This window comes from Homarus americanus, unplaced genomic scaffold (genome assembly GCF_018991925.1).
Source record: "Homarus americanus isolate GMGI-L3 unplaced genomic scaffold, GMGI_Hamer_2.0 scaffold15687, whole genome shotgun sequence".
NCBI classification, from domain to species: domain Eukaryota; kingdom Metazoa; phylum Arthropoda; class Malacostraca; order Decapoda; family Nephropidae; genus Homarus; species Homarus americanus.
Genome location: NW_024729579.1, coordinates 8,222 through 14,262, shown reverse-complemented (window position 1 = coordinate 14,262; position 6,041 = coordinate 8,222). Strand labels below are relative to the sequence as shown.

The window sequence follows — 6,041 nt, the reverse complement described above, 5'->3', positions numbered from 1 at the left end:
GATCTTGATCATAAGTGCCTCCGTGTTGGCAGAGGTCTCCACTAGGCGGGGCTGCAGCAGCTTTAGCTCTTCTTGCAGTTCAGTGATCAACAGCTTGGCCTCTTTCAGTTTCTCCAGACCTGTCACATACCTTCAGAGATGAAATGGTTAATGTTTTTGGCACTAAGAATGCATATTCATACATTTAAAATAACTTGGGCACAATATTATTGATTTTCACAAGTAAAATAAAAACAAAATCGAAGTTGGGTCGGGTAATTCTCATAGACTAAAATTCATCAATAGATGTACAGTATAACATTACTAAAGCTGGTGATGAGCTTCCTGAGCTTTACCTGTCCCGTAGTGTGAGGATCTCTGAGCGCTTCTTAAGGAGGAGCTGCTTGAAGGTGAACACGAGCTCCAGGTAGGAGGTGGGTGTCACAATGTCACATAGTACCTCCGCCGCAGCTGCTCATAGAACCTGTAGGAGCACTCATCAAGGTCTCATGTATGTCTGGTTAATTAAGGTATTGGAGGGCTACCAACGTCTCATGTACAGTATGTCTTATGGTTTTAATGAGGTCTTGGAAGCCCACCAGGTTCTCATGGGTTAATTAATGTCTTGAACCCCTGGGCTTCAAGTCAAGTCATATGGTGTGCATCTATAGAGCTTCAGGTCACCTCATATGAAATTTTGACATTTAGTGGGCCTATTTGAATATAAAATGCACTAAACTAACTCAGAATAATGGGATAAACTCTCCTGTCTCATGTGGTGACATGCGAACTTCACATGCTACCACCTACAATGCCTTAGTACCAATCGCGTCTCAAGATGCAGAGGTCACGTCGATCACACTTGCCCAAGCCCAGCACCTCCATTCCCAGCTCCCAAGCATGCCAGATAAGTGGTCCTATGCCTGTGCAGTACTATTATTTTCTACATGATCATCATTGGCCAGTCAGAAGTTAAAACACAAACAATCAAACATGGATGTTTTATTGAAGAGAGTTTTCTGACTGTGGTAAACTGTATTTACATAATTAAAAACAAATTTCTAGTATAAAAAGACAGACATCAGTCTATAGATTGCTCAGGTTTGCCTACTTGAGAAACAACTGGATAAATGCTAAAATGAAATCCACACGAAGCAGTCTTTGACCCTTGGTAGTTAAACTGAAAATGATAACATAAGCAAGGTTTGGATGTCCTTGAAACTACCTGTGGGCAAGGTCATCAATGCTGTGGTGGAAATACTTGCAGACAGTGACACAGTGAGCCAACAATGATGCCTCCAGTTTAGTTTCCTGCAGCAGTGATGTGGCCACCATCTCCAAGGCATCATCAGGCCATGCAGTAAACCTGAACAAGAAAAGGTCATAATCTTGTGACTCTACAGAATTATACTGGCATTTGCCATTTAACAGAACTGCATTCTACAGAGTTTTGAAGTTATGGAACTCAAAAACAGAGGATATTAGTCACTAACGATCTACTGTCTTCCTAATAGAAAACGAGCTGTGGTTGCCATACTGACCAGAACGTATAAAAAATTGTCCCAAACACAATATCTGAGAGAGAAACAAAATAAAAGTCACCCGATTTCCTCACCGTGCTAAGATGTATAAATACCCTATATAAAATCCTCGTGGCACTTAGTATTTCAGCTATTACAACAAAAATTTTAGCGGTGCTTTCATTGTGCGTATTTACACCCGATTCGCCAGGCAAGACGATGACGGTAGCAATGCGTGTGATGGAGGGTGTGGGAGGGGGTTTTGAGAATTGCAATTAAATGCCAGGTAGCGACGTGTCCTCGAAACACATCGACCCCATGGTTAACAATACCTTTTTTTTGGAGGACTGTACATTTCATTCTGCAACCTGGCATTTGTTTGTGTTTTTTGTGTATGTTTTTTGTATATGTGTTTCCATTGTTTTCCTAAGCTTGGCCAGAGGACATTAAGTGCTAGAGGCAGCAGTGGCATTAAGAGAAACAGGAAGGCAATTAATCTGATGTGAAATTACATGACAAGCATTATGTTTCTTGCTGGTAACTGTACTAAAGTATTATTTCTATTTATGATTTTATTTGAGAAGCAGGTATTTATTATACTATTTTAGTGCATATTTACTTGATACATATAGTAGTACTGTATTATATTTTGGGGGGTAAAAATTTTCCCTTTAAGAAGGCAAAATTTTCTTTGGAAACACATTGCCAATTATTATTACAGTATTGTTATTAATGAAATTATTATCATTATTATTATTAGCATTATTATGACAGTATTACTGTACATTATCATTATAATTCTTACTAATCTTATTGTTACTGTATTACTATTATTATAAAGCCCTGCATAAAAAGGATTAGCACTATAGATAATATCAATGAGCTCTCACATAGCACTGAAAGTAAAAACCTGTAAAAAAATTTTTATTAACTTTCTAAAATCCTATAAGAAGAAACCATTATTGTACCACAACAATATTATACACTACACTACCACAACATTACACACTACGCTACCAGGGACACCTGACAATACACAAGTGAGGGACACCTGGCAACACACTAGTGAGAGGACATCTTCTAACACATGAAGCAGTAGACCCACCAGGACCTACCAGTCTATAGTGCAGCAGTTAATGAGGGAGGGGAACATCCTGAGCCTGGTCCTGAAGGTGTCGCCTATGGGGGACATGGCCACTACCAAGTGCAGGTTGGCCCTCACTCACTCGTTGAAGTAGCCAAACAGTGTCATAGGTGAGGAGTCCATCTTCTTACCCTTATTGGGATATTAATCTGAGGTTACAATATGTATTATATTGGTTGAGGAGTGTGGTCCACATTATAAATATAAGATGACCCAATGAAACAATTATCAGATGAAAGTAGGATACTCTTTCTTGTTGGGATATAAAAATTTTGTATCAATTGAAGATAACTGAAGATTAGTTTTCCCAGCATATTTTACTACAGTAGGTTAGGTTAAGTTAGTGTTAGTGCTTAAACATCAGATGAAATAAGCTGAGATGCTTAATCTTCCTGTGGTCCCAAAATTTTCAATGTTTAGCTGGACCTAACTCTAATAAACAAGATAAATATAGTGAAAATACTGTACAGTACCGTACATCTATAAACTATATCTGAATTTCTAAGTTATGTATACGTAGCGCTCAAGAACAGTAAAGTGATTTATCTACATGAATGAGTAAATAGTGCATAACACTTTTTCAAAAAGTATACATATCCTAAATATACTACAACACAGCAACATGTACAGTATATGGTCAACAAGTGCATTACAGGAAACAAGTAATAACACAACTAAATTACTATTATGAGCAGCCCACCATGGTATCAATTCCACCTCTACGTATATTTGTGATCTTACTTCACGAGTTTAGTGATAAGGCTCTAGCACTCAAGTTGACGCGCACATGTTCCCTGACTCCATTAGTGAAGGAGCCATAATAACAGAATCTTGATCTTCCAAACCCAGCCAGGGCAAGGATTCTCAAAGCTTTAGGCTTTGTACATTAAATTGTTTCTCATAAATGGAGATAAAGCAAGGTTTCAAATAAGCAGACATAAGAAAGAGCATACAAATAATGTTCAAAATGGGTTCCAAATTATACTGAGTGTCTACCTACACTGGTACTTTATTTTATCACCAATTATTTGAGGTCACAAAGTTAACATGAATTCTGACCCAGTATTGTCAACATATTGTAGTAAATGTTAACATGAATTCTGACCCAGTATTGTCAACATATTGTAGTAAATGTTAACATGAATTCTGACCCAGTATTGTCAACATATTGTAGTAAATGTTAACATGAATTCTGACCCAGTATTGTCAACATATTGTAGTAAATGTTAACATGAATTCTGACCCAGTATTGTCAACATATTGTAGTAAATGTTAACATGAATTCTGACCCAGTATTGTCAACATATTGTAGTAAATGTTAACATGAATTCTGACCCAGTATTGTCAACATATTGTAGTAAATGTTAACATGAATTCTGACCCAGTATTGTCAACATATTGTAGTAAATGTTAACATGAATTCTGACCCAGTATTGTCAACATATTGTAGTAAATGTTAACATGATTGTTCTATAAACTATAAACATTGGATGGTATGATCGAAGACTGAAAATAAGTTGTTTACAGAAAAAATAAACTTTGAAGCTTCAGTGAATAATGAGGTGCTGTTGTCTAGATGAGCATGTGTGGCAAGGGAGGCCCCCAGCCCTCGTGGGGGTACTGGCTGCTCTCTGCCATGATAACCTACAACTATGCATAAGCCATTATTGAACAAGTTCTTAAACATTAAGACACTGAACAATCTACAACTATGATCAAATAATCAGGAAAATTATTCATCCTCGCCTTAACCTTCAAGTAAGAGGTTGGTTATATTGTGGCAACTTCCTATTAATGGGTCATATTTCATAGTTTCACCATTGATACAAGTTAACAACAAATTAAGGCTTTTGTGCTTCTTTCCATGACTTATACTCACTATTGTTCTTGATACTTGAATGTGAGACTACAGCATATCAAGTGTAAAAATATTGAGTGACCATTAACGAATAAGTCCGAACTAAACTACTGGGTCAACAGTCTGATGGTCCAGGGTGGCGCCTAGTACACAGCGACACTGCTGTAAAGCTGAAAAGTGTAAGTAATGTGGGCAGATAATAAACCTTCATATGTGCCTAAGATAACACCAAAAAATTTTGAAATTGAACAATATGGTGCTGACAGGGTGATAAATTCCAGGACTCTTGTCTTGGGCATGAGTATGGACATGTATCACCTGTGTGGTGTGTGAGGAGCGTTCACTTTGCTGTCTGATGCAGCTGAGGTGACCCTCACGAGCACTGCTGATGCAAGTCTGCCATTACTTGCACCGACATTTACTGTGGTGGTGCAGCACTGTTGTGCACCTTTATCCCACTACTATGGCATTTTAGTAATTTTGGTAAGAAAGGTGTATTGCTGCCATGCTGCAACACACAAATGTCTTCATCTGGATAAGTTGGCTATTAATTGTTTGTTGGAATTATTTCATCAGTTTTAGCCCGTAAGAGGGATGTTACTGAGACAATGGCAAGACCTGTGGCAGATCAACACCAGGTCACCACAACATGCTCGCAACACTTCTCACAGTAAGGCACACCCAGGACCTTACTACTCCCTGTATTGAAGGGTTTATTGCCAACTCTTTTGTGTTGGTCAACAACAGTAATGGTTTGGCTTTCTCCAGACAATTTACAACATGCATGAAATTCACATTCTTACCACGTCAAGCCCCTGGAAAACAACATGGACTTGTTAGTCGTGTTTCCTGAAAGTCATTATCAAGGGTTCCAAATTATTTTGAGTAAGTAAAGAAGACATTTATAGTGAGTTTATGCATCTAAAAATCAATTTCATGCTAATTCTGAATCCCTTAACTTAAACGTGTAAAATTTTTTGGGTGGACCGGGGAAATATATATCTCCTCACCACCTACGTATTTAAAGTAAATTCAGTTAGCATGTCACTAATTTTAAGACCAATTGTAACGTCATGAACACCTTCCTTATTCACACTTCAACACAAAAGGTTCTAAAATCAGTATTGTGTCAGTCTGAACCCCTGATATGACTCCTGAAGGTGCTGTGAATTGGCCATGACTAACACAGGACCAAAACACTATAGTTCTCTTTTGTCCTCACTACCAGGTCTTAGGTCATATATCTCAGGTGTCAGGCAGGCTTTATTACATACCATCTCACAAAATGATTTCTTTGCTACAACCACTACAGTGTATTTATTTGATAATCAGTTTTTGTAAAAAAAAAGAAGAAAGAATGCACATTACTCCTGAAATAATATCATACAAAAATCAAGTTGACTATAAAAGTACCTACACAAACTAAGAATATTTACTTCCATAGTATTACTATAAAAAATAAAGTCTATTAATTCCAAATGATTCCATGCAAAAATTGTCTCCACTATTTCCAAAGTTTAAGTTAACAATTGGATAGCCA

General features: G+C 37.5%; 1 long non-coding RNA gene across 1 annotated transcript; it reads right to left on the bottom strand.

The window, feature by feature from the left end:
• Positions 1-6: 6 nt before the first annotated feature.
• Positions 7-2,721, bottom strand: LOC121866758. Its single transcript, XR_006089015.1, has 4 exons — positions 2,615-2,721; positions 1,205-1,345; positions 336-463; positions 7-130 (listed from the first exon to the last, which is right to left on the bottom strand). It is a non-coding gene; the product is annotated as an uncharacterized LOC121866758 (long non-coding RNA).
• Positions 2,722-6,041: the final 3,320 nt, after the last annotated feature.